The sequence below is a fragment of the Panulirus ornatus genome, chromosome 37 (genome assembly GCF_036320965.1).
Source record: "Panulirus ornatus isolate Po-2019 chromosome 37, ASM3632096v1, whole genome shotgun sequence".
Taxonomy (NCBI): Eukaryota; Metazoa; Arthropoda; class Malacostraca; order Decapoda; family Palinuridae; genus Panulirus; species Panulirus ornatus.
This window is the reverse complement of record NC_092260.1, coordinates 14,037,292-14,056,269: the sequence shown is the minus strand read 5'-3', so window position 1 is coordinate 14,056,269 and position 18,978 is coordinate 14,037,292. Positions and strand designations below refer to the sequence as shown.

The following is an 18,978-nucleotide window of genomic DNA, read 5'->3' as shown; positions in this document are numbered from 1 at the left end:
TGAGGGAGGTTGTACTCAAGCAGAAAGATCTCAAAACGCCAACGAGATTTTGGCTTGCGCCAACGACAGTGGATAAAACCACATCACTTCTTTCTTTTTTCACTTTCTTCCAATTCCTTTCACGAACGAGTCAATCATCACCATTTCCACGACGAAGGATACATCCAATGATGTCATTAACATATCCGATCAATTCATAATTCTTGACTCGATTCCCATTTCCATGGGATGGGTCGAATGCACACAGCCGGGCACCACCTGGCGGGACCCGATGTTACCCTGCTCTGGGGTTCCTGGCACTGCTGCTGCAGGCTACGAGACAGCATAGCCGCCCGCTCCATGCATGAAGACTTGCTACAATGCTACTCTGTCAAGGACGAGTACCTTATATATGTACATCTTTGTTTACGTATGTGAATGTGTAAATATGTATATATAAATTTATGCATGAAACACAAAGTACTATGTGTATAAAAAGAGCATATATTCAAATACATGAATATATATTGTATGTTTGTGCAGTTATACATGTATGCATATAAGAAAACCAGAAACTGTTCGTGTATGGATGTGCATCAAGTAAACAGGAATAGCTGTATACAGACTATATATATATATATATATATATATATATATATATATATATATATATATATATATGCAAATATGCATACATGCATACAGGAGAGCATATAAATTTCAAAGTTCCTATGAATGAAAGTTTGCATACAGTATGTGATCACGTACGGTATGTACACATCTGATGTACCGCCAAGTCAGTGTTGGACATCTGTTACTTCAACCATCACTCGCCACCCACCCGCCCTTGATGCTCGCAGAGGTAGCACCATTCACGTAGCAGGAGCAGTGTGACTGGAGGCTGCGCTCCACCCTCGTAAATGTTCCTTCTGTTCAGTAACTAGCGACAGGAACAGATACATGTTGCTCTCCTTTACGTACAAAAGAGATCACTAAAGATTATAATACTATGTTGGCCAGATACTTAGCACGAATAGTCTTCGTGGCCACAAAATGATCATTATCATTATTATGATTATCATCATTATCATTATCATCATTAAGTTACTGTACAGAACAGCAATTCGAAAGCAGATCCAGTCTCTCATATTTCTTTACGTTATGCTGAAGATCTGCAGAGTTGGATGAATCTGGGGCAAAACTACGAAGGATTTAACTCTTTCATGCAAGAGATTTATTTTCAAAACTTGCTGGTAAATAAATAGACGTAAGATTTTGATGTTGATATGAAATAACGTGGGATGAAGTGTGCTTTACCTTCAAACACACACACACACACACACACACACATATATATATATATATATATATATATATATATATATATATATATATATATATATATATATATATATATTATATATATATATATATATATATATATATATATATATATATATATATATATATATATATATATATAGCTGACGTATAACTGATATTCAATTTCTCTTTACACACACTAACTGTGTACCATGAAGCCACAAAAATCCTTCTCAGTATCACTACCTATGTATATTTTGTTCATTATATGGCAGTCAACTACCCATTTAAGATTTCTTGGCCGTGGACAGCTATTTATGGCGACCGGATTTGAGCAACTAATCAAATGGTCATCATCTGTGAACAGATGTTTGGTTATCGGATGTGAACAGCGGTACGGTATCGGCTGTGAATTGATACATGGTTATCGGCTGTGAATTGTTCTAAGGTCACCAGGTGAGGAACGCTGTATGGTTATCGGCAACACACTTATATATGGTCGCCAGGCTCACTGTGTATCGTACACGTTAAACACATACGAGATCCTGAGTACAAACTCCTCATGCTGAGGTTGACTGTGTGAGCGACGCTGATCTAAAAACCTGCAAGAAATCCCTGGAGGAGGAGGAGGAGAGGAGGGGTCGGAGTTCCCGGGGTTGCATCATGATAAAATCACACAAACCCTAAAAGCTCTCAACGTCCTGAAATGTTTACACATTTTCAGATTTTATCAGCGAGCGGGAGATTCATGAGAAGTGTGTGTGATGCACCTCAGCAGGCACAGTGCTTTTTACCCAGGCGAGAATGAAATGTATCCAAAGAATGACGGATGATGAACGTGGAATAATTAAATGACATCTAGTATTAATGGAGGATTCTGAAGTCTGCCTTCGTTCATGCCGGGCAGGTTTAATGTTTTGCAGACCTTCACACTTCCTTGTTGAGAGCAATACGAGTTGGAATCTCTCTTGAAGTATAAGTATTAAGTGTCACTTTGTAGTATTTGGTACTCCTCTGATTCTGCTACCCTTCAAGTGAGAACAATCACCACATTTAACACTAAATGTACAAAAGAGAGCTGTTAACGAGGATAAATCAAGGAGCTTGCATGGACCCATCAACTCCAACGTATACATATTAAAGGCACAGCAGAACACATGGAATGTTGTTCATGGAAGAATATTCTCAGTCGAATGTCGCGGGTCCTGTGTCAGTGATACAGATCACTGGTCGATAATCATGAACCTAACACCATAATCATGAGGGAAAACACTGAGGGAAAACACAGTCCAGTGCCCATACTGCTGCTTTACATCACGCATCCGCGCTCCTGCCCCTCCAGTGCGTTGATAACCATACATCCCACAATATCTTGTATCTGTAGCCGGACGATGACCTACACTGCTGGACAAGCATGAGGTTAAAGGCAGGCGAGTCTTGAGGCGAGCTAGCTCACCAACCTCCACAAGTAATGGACCCAAATCACACCCCATCAGTGACGAAAGACTTCCTAAACTGACTCTAATGTTTATTGAAAGTTTTCCCAAAATGTTCCGACTGTATATAATTCCGCGAACGATCGCAGCGAGAGGGAGGTCACTTTCAGCCGTCTATGGGCACATGGCTGGGCGGAGCGGGAGCAGCGGCGGGCAAGCGGGCAGGCAGCCGTCTGCTGGGGAGGGAGCCAACCAGCCAGGCAGGCTTTTGTAACACCGGCCATCGATCGACTCCAATCCTGTTAGTGACCTAACTTCCCTAAATTGGCTCCAGCTCAGATACTTTGAATTTTCAGGAGTGGTTCCTTCCATGACGGAGGCTTCACCATCCCTTGGTCTGACGGTGGACGGTAACGATCCATCACCCGCAGGCACTACACGCGCCCTGCAGAACATCCCGACTCGCCTTCCCGGGGAATACAGAGTCGTTTGGGATGCAGTGACATTCATCCTCTCTGGGGAAGTCGCGAGCCTTTGAAACATATTGTTGTTCCGATGGGTTGCAAGACCTCATGATGACAGATGTTTATACCGTCTTGTCAAATGAAGATGATTACTGCGGGAGGATGAGACAGGGCCACAACAATGTCTTTCAAAGGGGCTCAGTATTCGCTCTAAGGACGTATATCACGGAATTCTGAACGACTTCATATTACGTTGCACAATATTACGACGTTTATATGTACGTTTGCGTTACGTAATTCGTAAGAAAAATGAATTATGAGAATAACTTCTCTACTTTTCATTTCCTAAATGAAGCAAACTATTCAAACTCATAACCACGACTGCACGACCCTTACACACACGAAGATATGACCCTTGGAGACAACGGTATGACCTCTGACTTGATCCTTAAGGGAGTGGTCAAAGGCAAGGCCACCATCATAACCTCGGGTCACACCGTCGTTCTCAAGGGCTCAAGAGCCTACATCTAAATGGACCTATGGCCTCATTGTCAAGTGGTCTTTCAGTAAACAGCAGACTCGTTCTTGAGACAACGAGTCCAGCAAGATGTACAAACTTGAGCATCACCTCGTACTTTACAACAGCCAACGTCCTGACGCCATAGTCTCCTACGGTCTATCACATCAGCGGACCAAGAACCTCACACGAAAAAAAAGAACCAAACAATATTCTCCCAGGTCCCCGAGACGTTCACACGAGGATCCCCGAAACAGATGTCAATACCAGTGGACAGAAGGCCTGCCACTTGGACCTATGACCTCCAATCAAACATCCGATCGCTGATTCTCCCTCTGGTTACCGCGAATAATGAATGGCTCGGGTCCGGCGCTACCGATCAGCTCAGAATACCCTTCCCCCAAATAGCTGCACTCATTACCTGTTTGTGACTTTAAGACCGGCTGGCTGCTCCTTTACCTTCCCGACACCCTCAGTAAAAACCTCATCTCCCTTGGAAAGTTGACTATATCACTCACGTCCTATTCTCCAACAGGGGCTCTGTGTGTGCCTTGTCCTGCGGAGTGCTAGTGTTGTTGTACATTGGGCAGTCACTGTGGCACACTGTGCAAGCCTTACTGTACGGTGTGCAAAATAAGGTATGCACCTCAATGACGCTTTAGGTTTTTTCTTTTTTTGTCGTACAAATATACATATTTTCATCCCTCCTACTTTTAGTTTTACCCGTTTTCATCCGATCTCCTTTAAACCGAAGTGCATGACCTGGGACACTCGTACATATTGATGTAGCTGTTAGCATGTACATGGTACATGCTGCACCCTATACATACATAAAACGCGGGGTTGCCATGCAAAACGCTTCGGTCACTGTATATCTACACGTATGAAAGAAAGAAAGAAGGAAAGAAAGGAAGAAAGATCAAATTCAACAAGGCAGGATTGTTGTGGATATTAACCCATGATGTAAAACTTCTGTCCTCTCCTCAAACAACCTGTCCTCTCCTCGTGTATACTTTACTCCTGTATACTCCCTGTATAGGTCCTCCTCAAACAACCTGTCCTCTCCTCGTGTATACTTTACTCCTGTATACTCCCTGTATAGGTCCTCCTCAAACAACCTGTCCTCTCCTCGTGTATACTTTACTCCTGTATACTCCCTGTATAGGTCCTCCTCAAACAGCCTGTCCTCTCCTCGTGTATAAACAACCTTTCCGCTCCTCCAATACATCCTGATCTCCTCCTATATAGTTCATCCTTGAACACTGTGTCCTCTCCTGCTACCAGTTTGTCCTTGAACCAGTCTAGGTTTAACCGTTTTGCTCATGTTCTCCATGTATTCAATTATAACTTCAGCACTATTTCAAACTGAAGTGCCTTTATACACAGCGGGTCACCAAGGGGTAGTGTTGGCAGGATGGTGATGCGCCGATGGCAGGTGTGGGGGCGGTCATCATGGATGACAGATGTGGGGTGGAGTCATCATGGATGACAGGTGTAGTGGGTGTAGGGTCATAATGACCGACAGGTGCAGTGGGTGTCGGGTCATCACGAAATACGGGTCATCATGGACGACAGGTAGGGAGAGGGGGGGGGGGGGTCATCACTGATGACGTGTGTGGTGAGGACATTCATCCAGAACTAGATGGATGATGACAGGAGACCTGGAGGATCATCGGGGAGACAAGAGGAGGTAACAAGGTTTGGGAGGACGAGCTACGCAGGCCCGACTTACTGTTGTGGTAATTGGCGTGGTCCGCTGGGAGCTGTGCATACTAGAATGCAATTCGTGGCACACATGCACCAAATGCAGCCTACATATACACGAGAGAGAGAGAGAGAGAGAGAGAGAGAGAGAGAGAGAGAGAGAGAGAGAGAGAGAGAGAGAGAGAGAGAGAGAGAGACGGACGGGAGGGGGAGTGGGAAGCAGAAACAGACGTAAAATCACAGACCAAAAACACATACAGACACAAACAATGTTAAAATGAAATGCACACACTCCAGACACAAGGCAAACACCGACGGAAACAAGAGAGAAACGAATCCTGAAACGTTGATGTCGATCGAGAGACAGACAGATAAACCATGGTTCTCTTCACTGTTGTTTTTGCCAACGTCATAATTCATCCACAGACTGTTATCAATACATCAATTATGATCAGCTGTTGTTTCTTTCACATACAACTGCTTCGTGAGGGTTCGTCACCTGAGCACTCACAATGTGTGAGACGTGACAGATGTCCGTTGGAGAGTTTGCTGTTTTTTCATTTCTTATCTATCATTTTTTTTCTCCTAAAAACGCTGACAGAGAACAAGGGGTCTACAATTCCGAGAGTGCCTTTTTGTAAACATTCCTTTAGCAAGGTCTGAAATGGATTACAAAGCAGATGAGTTCATACGGCTTGACTATAACGTCAAAACCTAATCCTCCTCGCTAGATCACAACGTTGTTTGATGAAATACACCGTATTACTGTAACTGTGGAATTAATGATCCTGTAACTTCACGTATGTTTTTTGCTGTATTCATCCAAGGTCACTAAGAAATTCATGCTCTTGGTCATTACGTGGTAAGATTTAGATGAGACAGATATACATGTATTGTAGCATTCATTTCTCTAATAGTTTTAAGACCCTCCGGCGTTATATAGACTACCTGTCATATTGTATCCTTTGAGCCGGAAGACCTTCGGGTCACTCTCCGAAGAATGGACTCAACCAGTGACGTCACAAGTGTAAATAAACTTCCGGGTATGTTGTATTGCGGACTTGATTGGATGGCGAATATGCCTTTTGTTCGGAGAATCAGAAGAAAGAGGGAAGATTAGCTTCTTACATCAGCGTGAAATAGATCCATTCTGTGTCGAGCATTTGTGGTGAAATCACAGAAAATGTCCTCTCCTGGCCTCAGGTCTCAAGACAGAACGCATCTTGTAACCACTCCTTGCCCTGGATGAAGGTGCTGCAGTTTAGTGTACACGAGAAGTTTTGTTCAGTCTCTCTCTCTCTCTCTCTCTCTCTCTCTCTCTCTCTAGAGCGTACCATTAAAATCACCCATTAAGAAATGACAATCTTTAATTCATACGACTCAAACAATACCAATACTGTAGACTGTACCTGTGATAGATTGTACGGGGACAAAATACTAATGGTAATATTTTTGCTACATTCCATCACCGTAGATTATAATATGCCACGATCTTCCTGGCTGTCAATCCACTCGGCCTTCTAATACCCCTTGCCATCTCCTCCCGAGCCGTGACTGACATCATTCCCAGTGAACACAACTGATACCAGCATATGCCATACTGGAAAAAAGGTTATCATTGTCCATGTACTGTGTAATAATTACTTTATCCCTTGTTATATATATAACATATTTGAAGCTTATATCTTTACCGTTAACACGTTCTCTGCGAGCGACATGTACGTGTTGTTAATGGTTACCAATGGTAAACGTCACAGAGCTTGAATCTGTACATTACGCCACGTCGAACTTTCACTGTGTAAAACCTTCGATTTCTATGTTAATCTCTTTACAAATGTACTCGTCCTGAGCCCCCAGGGCGCCTAGAAATCTCACGTGTACCCAAATTGTCTCGCTTCCAGGCGGGAACCCGGGCTTACTCCTCCTTAGAAAGGTACGAGCCGGCCATCTTGAAGCACAAGTGGAGGAAAGACAGCGCCCTGAAGCGAAATACCTAAAATGAAGTGGCAGCCGGGAAGAGTAAGGACAAGAACCCTTCCCTTAAGACAGCCTGAGGCCCACTGAGGCGCGGTGCTGATGCTCACACCGTTAGAAACACGAACCAGCGACAAGATGTACGATGATTTCACCCCGACAGTGTCATATATATATATACTTGTGCCCATAAGAAACTCCTGCCGTGAATCGCCTTCTGCGGACACTGCAATTCCATACGTCAGTAATTTCTTTTAAGTCGTGCGATTGAATATCCTATGACATGAAATAATATAATAGTACCCTAAAGTATTCAAACTCGATAACAATAGATGAAATAAAAAAAAAAAAGCAGATGGCAAAGTATTACTATGTACCAAAGCTCACATTAAGCGAGATTTTGGCAAGAAAGAAATTATCAGTCGATGTTATCATCCCAATTATTACTCCCGTTTCCTAAATCTATATTGCTATCGTAATCTCGATATAAAAGTAATAATACAAATACGATACATTACAATACAATACAATGCCGTACAATGGACACAATGGCCACGAAATAAAAATCGCATTCAATTCATCTTCAAGAAATTCAGAACAAAATGCATTTCATATTTTTCATTTCTTGTTCACACTTTTCACTTTTAATGGAGGTGTTATTGTGATTCTCTTCTTATTACACCGGGTGGAAAGTATGTGTGTGTGTGTGTGTGTGTGTGTGGGGAGGGGGGGGGGGGTTATACAACCAATCTTCAGGATGCAAAACAGTCGTACCCCACACGTTCCTGGTACCATCTCACACACACACACACACACACACACACACCCGTATGTAGACACACTACGGTGTAGATAGGAAATGTATATAACTACAAACCTCTGGGTCATAGCGAGGCTCGCTTATAGTGGAAGCAGATCATCATAAACTCGCAGATAAAAGTTGTAAGGAAAGACGGGTAAACAGACAAATTTTCTTCATTAACATTTCATGTATCAACGAAGACAAGTATTATCAATCGTGAACCTGAAGCAGCGTATTGGTTAAACATGTCTTCGGTGTTACATTAAATCATTTTTCTTGGTACATCATTTCATAACTGAAAGAATATGATACTTTGTCTTATTCGACGTAATCGCTTTCCCGCGAGCAAAATCAGGAGAATCTAACCTCAAACATTTGCTTAGATCGAGATTGTTTACCCTATGATGAATCCATTTATCTCTCAAATAACCTCCCAGCGTCTTTCTACGCTCAGTATGTTTACGTAATAATCTACCCGGCTCTCATACAATGTGCTTCTCAAGTCTCCGGAAATCATCTATGTCACATTTGAAGCCGGGTTGATCAAACCTGAACACATTATTTACGGTGAAGACGCACCAGTGAAATGGAACGAGTAAGGATGAGTTTAATACTGAAATCTGAGGGCAAAAATTCTTTTGCCTTTTAGACTGTAACGTTCTGCGTAATTGCCTTCAGGCCATCGGATATCATTACAACTTTCTTCAATTACCTCTTGCAATTCAACAGACCTCACAATGTATCTCCCTTACCTTTTCGTTCTTATTCCCGATGTGTCCAACAGAGCACTTCCTGATATCAAAATTCATCAGTTGGGTCTAACATACTAGTTTTTTTCTTGCAGTTGTAAGACACAGTTTTGTATCCCAGCTCATTATCGTCTTCAAGTTTTGACATCTTAGAACACAGTCCATCATCAATGGCACTGATATGAGATACAGACCCCGGCCAAACACTGATCCATGCAGTATACCATCTGTTACCACTAATTCTCTAACCACAGAAATATAACCCAATCTGTACCACGTGTCTTGGACACTTTTGCTGGTAATCTTTGAGGCGGTAGTTAATCAAATGTCCCAAATTGTAAACTCATGACAGTAATTCCTCTACTCTCATCACACATGCTGGTCACACATCGTACATGAAACTGGGCAAATTTGTCGGACGTATACATTCGAATCGTTTGTGTAGTGATCCTTTTGAATAAATTACAGTCCACTCTCAAACAAATGGTTCCCATAGATTACCATATTCTACCAAAAATGCACATATAATTATACACAGCAAGTCTTAACAATAAACATACATAATACACGCGCACGAAATGCAAAAAAGGTTCATGATAAACACAAACACATGTATACACGTAATATATTCACACACACACATTATACTCATGCATAATTAACACACACACACACACACACACACACACACATACATTATAAGACATACAAAATATACACAAGCATATCAACATACATAATACATTCATGAATGCACTAAACGCACATCAAACAGGTACATCTTACACACAAACATGCACAATGCACAAATCGATCATCTCACATACACACCTAACATCCATCCCACTGAAATCCCTCCCCACATACAAGGCACAAGTGCAACAGATATGCACTTTTTAGAAACCCGTTCCAGCCCCAGCAGGCTGGTGTAGGGCACGAACGCTACATTCCATGACAGACTCACTACCCAACATACACACTCAAACGTAACGTAATATGGAATCACTCTCTCACACACGTAGCTCATCTGCATACACAAGGACAACTTTAATCTCTTGAGAACGACGGTACAACCCTTTGAGAAGGGTAGTACGACCCGTGAGTACGACGGTACGACCCTTTGAAAATTGACAGTACGACCCGTGAGCAAGACGGTGCGACCCTTTGAAAATTGACAGTACGACCCGTGAGCAAGACGGTACGACCCTTCAGTCGGATGGCTAAGCCTTTGACCTACCTGACCCCGTTAAGGTTCAGGTTAAAGGCTCATAAGCCATCATAGCCAAGGGTCGCTTGTCCCAGTATTCTCATCTGAGAGAGAGAGAGAGAGAGAGAGAGAGAGAGAGAGAGAGAGAGAGAGAGAGAGTCTTCGGGAAGGGCAACCAAGATCCACCTGCTGATGGTTAACACGTTCTACATAATGTATAACTTGACGACGAGTCACACCATTCCAACCAACGCTATATTGTTCCCTACACCTGCCATTCTACCGTACCACAACAGCTTTTTTTTCCCCTTAATACTTGTAGCTGTTCTTCCTGTAATGTAAAAAAGAAAAAGAAAATGCATCAACGTGCACTCGTGTGATCAACCTGTCTCGTCGCCACGTGCAACACATTTTCTACCACAATGAACAAATTTTCGTGCACCTCATTCGTCTTTTTCGCGAGAAGTGGCAAAAGTTTAGCTAATATACACCAAACTTGGAAAGGCGTCAGCTTCAGTCACGAAAAGCTTGCAAGCGAAGTTTTCTTTGTGAAATGGTTTTCGCGTTATGACATTAATCATGATTTCATGCTAATGAACTCTTGTGATTCATTGGAAGTGGACTGAAAAATTACTATGGACATATAAATGTCAGAGCTAATGGCTATGAACAGCTATAATTTACTTAACAAAAAACCTAAACTAGAACCAGATGTCAAAGTTACACAACAGTGGGTGTGTATTTATGTATGTATGCGTGAGTTTGTATGTATGTGTATGTGAGTGTAAGTGTGTGTGTGTGTGTGTGTGTGTGTGTGTGTGTGTGTGTGTGTGTGTAATTCGCCAAGTCAAATCTAGGCCCCGCTCCTGTCAATAACAGCCCATTCTCGGGATGCCGTTAATGGTAAAAAAAAAAATGATAATGATAGATAACGGCTTATTGGAATTAGGTTGCCATTTGGTTCTAAATACAAAGCTGAGGTAAATACTGATATTACTGAACTGGGAGGTTAAGAGAGTTACAAGTTCACTAATCACACACGAGCGCAAGATTAAGGTGGGCTGGGTATTTCCACACTCAGGATAAGAACGTGGGTAAGGTACGTCCATCTGGGCAGACAAAGTGGCGGTTGTACAAGGATATCTAGAGTAAATAGTATGGTTTATGCATTAAGCACTTGGTTGGATAGTACAGGTCGGCCCGTGTGTGAGTGGTGTGGGGTCTTTTAGACGGACGTGTGCACTATGTAAGATGTGAAGCACAGTACAGAGGTCATCTTTACCCAGATGCCGTAAGCCACCCTGGTCTGGTACGTCTGCCATCTTAACCTCAAGCTGGAGGGGACGACGCTTGAGAACGACGTCCGACCCTTGGACCTTCGATCTCATCCATAAAGGGAAGGTCAAAAGGTTACGCCATTATACCTGACGACTGTGCAGCTGTACACAAGGGTTGATAATTCATTGCATCAAGTTTCATTTACCACAACGTACCCTCCTTCCTCATCCTATTCAGTCGTTTTATCCTTTGCCTTTTCGAATTACTCTCTTCAGTCCCCTTCTTGTTAACCACACTCGCAATAGTATCTCCATATCCCTTTTCTGTCATCTTACAACGTCCCTTTTCTTAATCTCCTGCTTTATGTAGCCTTTGATCTCTCTCTCTCTCTCTCTCTCTCTCTCTCTCTCTCTCTCTCTCTCTCTCTCTCTCTCTCTCTCTCTTCTTCTTCTTCTTCTTCTTCCTCTCCTCCTCCCGTTACTACTCTTCGCTACAGCCCTCCCACTCTCCCTCTCCGCTCCTTCCTCCCAACCACCACATCCATACACCTAGCACAGCGTCCGGGCATGATCATGTACTTGTTCCACCTGACCAAGTTTTGAGATACGATCCTCCCTCCTCACCCGCGCCGCAGACAACACAACTGTAGTGTCCGCAATAACCTCTACATGTGCGATGTGTTCCAATGTAAACATATCAACTGCCTTTACCCCTTTCCAACTATTTTTGATACGATACGACTCTGAAGTAAGATGATATAGTACCTTTGGGTATGATGACCTTACCATAAAAGATTAGGTCAATGGCCTAACCATCATACCGTCGTGCTCCAGGAGTTAAGAAACCGAAACCTGAGTATCAATTGTAAAATCAGAGACGTAAGGACGTGGTATTACGACACCAAGGACGTGGGATTACAACAAAGGCATCGCAGTTTCTCGGATGCCATCATCACAACCTGTGACACAACCTGTGACACGGAACCAAGCCTATCAAGAAACCTAACCTACCAATGATACACACGTTAAGATCGCTGGCAGATGGTAACGATAACAACCTAATTACTTCGTGGCAAAACAGTTTGAATGCGCAGATTTTTTTCCCCGGATTTTATGATAGCTGTCGACTACTTTAAGCAAGGACTGGATCTCAAAACAGTACTAATGGAGAGGGTGGTGCTAGCCTACCTTGTAACGGAGGAGGGATCCGTGACGACCCGTCGTGTTCGACGTGTTCACTGAGAAGGTAACCGTCACGCTCGACCCGTCCTGCTCGACTGATCCAACGAGGAAGGTTCCGTCACGGTCGATGTATCCTGGTCGACTGACTCTCAATGAGAAAGACATCTTCACGTTCCACTGCGTTGTATGATTAACCAAGTCGCGCTCGACCTGTCTTACTCGACTGATCCACTGAGGATGACCATGTAGCACTCAACCTTTCCCACTCGACTGATACACTCAAGGACAACCGTAACACTCAACGTCTCCTGCTCAAATGATACAAACGCTCATCAACACGGTATGACAACTTCGACGTTCCTCTACAAACGACCCAACCCACCAATCGTAACACGTAAATTTCTAAAGAGGTGGTTTGCAAAGAGCGATAGGTGGTTGCCGGATGTTAAAGATCCTACCTCGAAACTGATACCAGATTTTCATGTGTTCAATCTTCAATCAACAGTAATGTGAGGACAATGATGATTATTCAAAGCTTCTCAAGAAAAAGGGAGAAATGAGAATTATAACGCGAAGCTACGGAATGGCCAGCATACACTACTACCTCGTTACAATGATCACTTTCACTAGAATATATATATATATATATATATATATATATATATATATATATATATATATATATATATATAACCCTGGAGGAAATTAATGCTTGTGTAGATATTTCAAACGTATGTATGACGCGTATTTCAAGGTTCTGCCTCACCGGCTCAGCCGTTAACCGCCAACAGTCGTGAAGTCTACCACCACCTACAACACGCGCTCAGCCAAACACGCGTCTTTATCCGCTAACGCCTACGTAACTTTTATAATGTATAATCAATAATCACACCCTGTGAGCGGTGCATTACGGCTTAATGTATAAACCTGCCCTTACTAACGAGAAACTGGATAGACGACATGCAGGATCTGTCGAATTCATTTCACATTTGTTTTCTATTACGTGGATTATCTGGTCATTACGTTCATGCCCAGTAATTGGGATTGACACGCTGGCAGTCGTGTATAGCCAGGATGCAGTGTCGTATATGAGTTCTGATGCCTCATTCACGAGAGGAGGAGAGGGACGAGGGCGTCAGTGTACATGCAGACAACGCCATTCACTTGACGATGTCTTTCAATTCATACGAGTATAACGCTGGAATATAATGGCTTTTCTGTATTTCCTACACATTTACTCGTTAAACATCTACAAAATGAAACGGCTGTCCTGTTTGTCTGTCTGTCTGTTTGTCTGCACGCAAGTCAAAGTCGCCAGACGCAGGGCAGAGCTGTAGACATTGCCAAACGCACGATGACTAACCCCTGCACACATCTGCCACTCGTTCATCCATTTTCTTGGCAGAACAGAAACTGCTGGTGGCTAAGGTGATGTATTTTCGGGAAAATACATCACTGTAGATCGGGAAGGTTGTGCCAGCAATATGGGAGGAATGAAAAGAGTGTTTGGCAAGGGTGGATGGGTGATAATACTGGACAATGCCAAGGTGGGGAGGAAGTTGTGTTGGTGGTGAGGAAGGGTGTGGTGGTCAGCGAGGGAGAAAGTGGTGGTGAGGGAGGGTGGGAGTTGTGTTGGTGGAGAAAGGGCGTTGTAGTGGTGGGAAGGGAAGGTGTGGTAGCCTCGGAGTGGTGATGGTGAGAAAGGGAGGGTGTCGTAGCCCTACCCGGAAGCACAGCAGACGAGACCCCAGATCTGCTAGAAAACAAAACGGCCAGCAAGCATTTCTAAACCTCTGGTCTACTATCCTGTCTCCCATCAAGTGGATTAGGAATTCAGAATACCTGCTCTATGGCAGATAACCTCGACCTGGACAACCAGGTCCTCTACAATGTTTCTCCCATGGCTGTGTCCACAGTGTCTGTCCTCTTCCTCAACTCCTGCATGGCAAAGGAGCTGTCCAAAATCCCGTCCCAAGACCTCCAGCAAGTGACAGGGTGGGCAAGAAAATATACATAACTGGTTTGACATTTAATATTTCCTGACGCAGATGTTGATGTTAGCACTTCAGACTCGAGATGTTTACCATGAAACAGGACGTAAGTCATAAAACAAGTCGTAAACCACTTAATATTGTTTGCTCGAACTGTTAAGCGCAACAGCCCTCCACTCCTCCCCTTCGACCGGCCCAGTCACTTGGCATCCGACCGGCAGAAGAGCTGCGACCTTCAAAGAGGCTGGATGTATACTCTCCCAGCTCCCCAGACTTAAGCCCCTTGTACAGTTCAGTAATGATGTAGTTAATCTTCCTACAAGAACCTATTACTTCCCCTCCTATACCCCCTGATGGTAACGGTGACGTGTTTAGCGTGCAGCGGTACGATGTGAACAATTCCCGTGTTCTAGCACTGAGGCGTTGAGCTGATACTTGAGATTAAACGCGAGTCAACTGTCTTACGAGGCCTGCTCCACTTCAGGTTTAAGGGGCGTGGCGTGGCAAGGAAAATGGGTGGCCAACTGTAACAAACTCGTCCATGTTTCTGTTTACAAGAGCAAAGTGTGAACAGCAAGTGAAGTCAATATTTTGATATTCGTCTCCCTACACGGAACACCTCTCTGGCTGCTCGGCCTTTCGACATCTGGTGCTACTGATATCAGAGGCCAGTCTTGCATCAGCCAAATTTAGCAGATCTCTAGGAGACAGACCGATGGATGCAACCCCTCCAAGTGTAGGCTGTTAGGAAAAGGGTATGACGAAACAACACCTTACAGCTGAATACCCTGGCATTCCACAATGTCGTCTCGATATTTCCGATGTCGCCCTTTACAACATGAGCAACGTTTCCCCTGCTGTCGTCCAGAGAACACGGGCATGCGAGATCATTACACAAGTGGGCAGAAAAGACGGATCAAAATCTCTCAACCTTAACACTTATAATGAGATCTGGAGAAACTTTTCACCGAATGACGTCCATCCCCCCGGCCTCGGAGGGTCTGGCTGGTCGGTGAGGGAAGAAGATTTAAGGCCGTGAGAAGAGGGGTCGAGGTTAAGTCACAAGACGGGGAAGTGTGTGAAGGTTCTGGGGAAAAAGAAGTGAGTTAAGGCGTTGCGTGGAAGTGCGGCTAAGGTGGAGAGTGTGGTTAAAGGGAGTTTGTCTTGGTCGTGGTTAAGGTTGAGAGGCTTGGCGCTAACGGGAGTATGTTGTGAGGAGGAAGGATGTGAGGACTCTCGTGAAGACGAAGTGGCTTTGGTCGTCCGGAATGAGCTAAGAGGGCAGCTATGTATGTGTGTGTACACACATTTAATCTCTACTGAAGAGCGTAGCGGATGACAAGGACAAAGGCTTGGATGAGGGGTAACATCAGACATATTATCGCTAATTCCCTACTGCCTTTCTCCGACAAACAGATGATCTCATTCCACCTCGAGAGTATCATACCCTGTGTGTTTTGTCTTGCCTTTTCTCCAGTGGACACAAGAAAAACTGGCGCACTCAGGCCCAGCCACATGATAACAGAGCTTCTCACACAGACAAATGTTTTCGTTCGTAACTCACGTGTACCAGAGGAAGGCGCTGGAGATGGACCGACCCCTCCTGCTGCAGGATGATGCCCACGCTAACAGGTTAGAGAGTCACAGGCTGTCTCAGCGTGGTGTCGTCCCCACTGGCTGTCCCTGAAGTCAGATAAGAAAAAAAAAGTATTACTTCCATGAAAGGGAGAAGATGGCGAGTGTTGGCACTACCTTAGGTAGAGAGGCCTTGTCTGGGACCGTAATTTATGGGTTACCAGTTTAGAAAAAAATCTGTAGGTATTGGGAAGGTTTGTGGGGGGAAATATCGCCTGGGAAGGAAGGGCAGGAGACGGGGAAAGTTTACCATAGTTTAATGATAAGAAGTCTTCAGGGGCTCTAGGGCCATGGACGACACAGATAATATGTTGGCAATAGAAGATAGGCGCTTGAGAGTACCTGGGTTGGATTTCAAGAATTAAAGGTGGAGATATAGAAAAAGGCACATTTTAGGACTTACAGAGATGATTTTGAGTGCTAAGGTTGATTACAACTCAAATAAATAATACACTACATCAATCCCCTATGTCATAATACACTACATCAATCCCCTATGTCATAATACACTACATCAATCTCCTATGTCATAATACACTACATCAATCCCCTATGTCATAATACACTACATCAATCCCCTATGTCATAATACACTACATCAATCCCCTATGTCATAATACACTACATTAATCCCCTATGTCAGGCTTTGATTCTGAACGCAGAAGCCACTTGCTTCCAGTATTCTATTCTTGCCATCTTTTATACCTTAAACACTTTGCTCTAAATCTTCAGTTCAGAGAACCGTATGATTACGGACGCTACTGAGTTTATCTGTCTTCCTTACTGAGTTCAGTATTATCCATTCTTTCTCACTTACACGTCTGAGAAATCTGGCATTCCCTTGTATAGGTACATTTTAATCTGAATTTCAGTCTTTGTTTTAAACATTCCTCAGACTCTCAGCTTTTCCTGTTTAGCTCAACACATTCAGAATTTGTTCACCATCCCTGGCACTAACCCTCACTACTCACTTTCTATGTAATATCTATAAAATAACAACAATGCAGTATCTATCGTCTTTTTATCTATATCAACGTCCTTAGGACCGATCTAACATCAACTCCTAACTACCACTATTTATCTATCACCTTTCTACAATAATCTTTATAATCTCTAAAATACATATATCGATATTTTCTCCAGGCTTATCTATTCATAATCTTGCTACAATACACCTGTCTATATAACCCTTCTGAATCAATCTGTATAATCTTTAAACTCTGTCTATAATGTATCTATAACTCCCTTTCTCTTTCACTCTCCCTCGCAGCCAATGCCTCCCGCCGTATGCACCATAACCCACGGCCGATATTCAACAATAACACCCGACTATTCTCCTCTTCACTCGGGGGGACGATTGTTCTGCCAATAGACATAATATTGGCGAAACGTCGCCCTCTCAAATAAATAACCGCGCCAGCCAAGACTGACTCAAATTGGCCCACCCTTAACACGAGGAGTTTGATCGGGTCCTACTATTTCTCATCAACGTTGGTCGGGGTCACAAAGAAGTCATCAGTAACCTGGAAGGAGGATTTTCTCGTGTGGAAAGACGTTGCGTGGAGAAAAAAACGTTTCCCAGAGAAAACGTTTCCTAAAGCTCTGCACGTATCTTTTCAATCTTTAAATCAATCCATTTCGTACAGACGGGCAGGAACATCTAGCACAGGGAGCAAGTCTAATCCTGTGGTGTTCATCGAGCAACTTGTCGTATTTATATTGTTACATGTATCTATGTTGGAGGTTATACACTCGCATACAATCAAGGGCAAGGTAGCTATCTGCTTGTTATGGTCCTCTTACACAAAGAGGGACTCTCTCTCTCTCTCTCTCTCTCTCTCTCTCTCTCTCTCTCTCTCTCTCTCTCTCTCTCTCTCTCTCGAAAAAGCAATCTGAGAGAATGTGGATCCGCAGGGAGACTTAAGTTCTCAAGAGAACATACAGGAAGATCTCCTCTCGGAGCAAGTCACTGAGCCCATGAGAATCATTGTGGTTGATACACCATCATTAGCAAACCTTCGCATTACACATCACTGTAAGGAGAATATCAGATATGAAACGCCAAATGTAAAACTAGAATGATACAAAGTCTTCATTCTCAGTCTCTGGTTTAGTAGGACATATGAAAAGGCCGGACAAAAACCAAAATCTATTAGGTAACAACATAGTCGTGGAAACTACAAAGAACTCAAGAATCTCTATGGAGACGTAAATTGGGAAACAGAAGTTTTAGCACCCGTGATGTACGTCACTGTTAGGGGGAATTTCAGTGAAATTTTCAGTGTAGCTGTAGTGGACTTGAATGCGCCGCTACTCAGGCACGGTCACTATACTTTTAAAGAAGCACAGAGAACTAATAAAGAGGGTGTAATGGAAGCCAACGAGGATATGGTGGGAGAATTAAGGGAGCTGCATTACACTATGAGGTATGAGGTTAAGAAATACCTCTATGGCATGAGTAGTGGGTGAAGGGCATGTGAACCGGGCGATGGGACAGTGAACGCTGACAGCATACGGGAGTTTAAAATGTTGTCTGATAGTACGAAAAGTTCAAAGACATGGGGCCCCTTGCGTGTGGAGAACTCCCTGCCATTGCAGTACAAATAGTACTCGGTACTATCCATACACATACACACATAGGGATAAAGATACAGCACATATATACAAACTTAAGAGGCATGACAGCAAGAGAATGGGTGAGAGCGAATGAGGCCTTCCCTCGTATGTTTGTGGCGCTA

General features: G+C 43.5%; 1 protein-coding gene across 2 annotated transcripts in view; it reads right to left on the bottom strand.

Moving 5' to 3' along the window:
• LOC139760516 (uncharacterized) overlaps positions 1 to 18,978 on the bottom strand; it is a 746,927-nt gene that overhangs the window by 462,995 nt on the left and 264,954 nt on the right. For both annotated transcript variants that reach the window (XM_071683811.1, XM_071683810.1), the window contains one exon: positions 16,170 to 16,288. The gene's annotated coding sequence lies outside the window, so the exon portion shown is untranslated. The remainder of the gene's footprint in view (positions 1 to 16,169; positions 16,289 to 18,978) is intronic.